We start from the raw sequence: 224 nt of genomic DNA, 5'->3' as shown, positions 1-224 counted from the left end.
TTGAAGATTAGGAAGAGGAAGAGGAAGAGGTTAGGATTAGGATTAGGATGAGGATAACCAAGAGGATGAGGATGAGGACGAGGATTATGATTAGTATTAGGATTAGGATTAGCATTAGGATGAGGATTATGATGAGGATTGTAACTGGGATTAGGATTAGGATTAGGATTAGGATGAGGATCAAAAAAGGGATGAGTTTGAGGATGAGGATAAGGATGGCGATG

This window comes from Lupinus angustifolius, unplaced genomic scaffold (genome assembly GCF_001865875.1).
Source record: "Lupinus angustifolius cultivar Tanjil unplaced genomic scaffold, LupAngTanjil_v1.0 Scaffold_162_1, whole genome shotgun sequence".
Classification (NCBI taxonomy): domain Eukaryota; kingdom Viridiplantae; phylum Streptophyta; class Magnoliopsida; order Fabales; family Fabaceae; genus Lupinus; species Lupinus angustifolius.
This window is presented reverse-complemented; position numbering follows the sequence as displayed.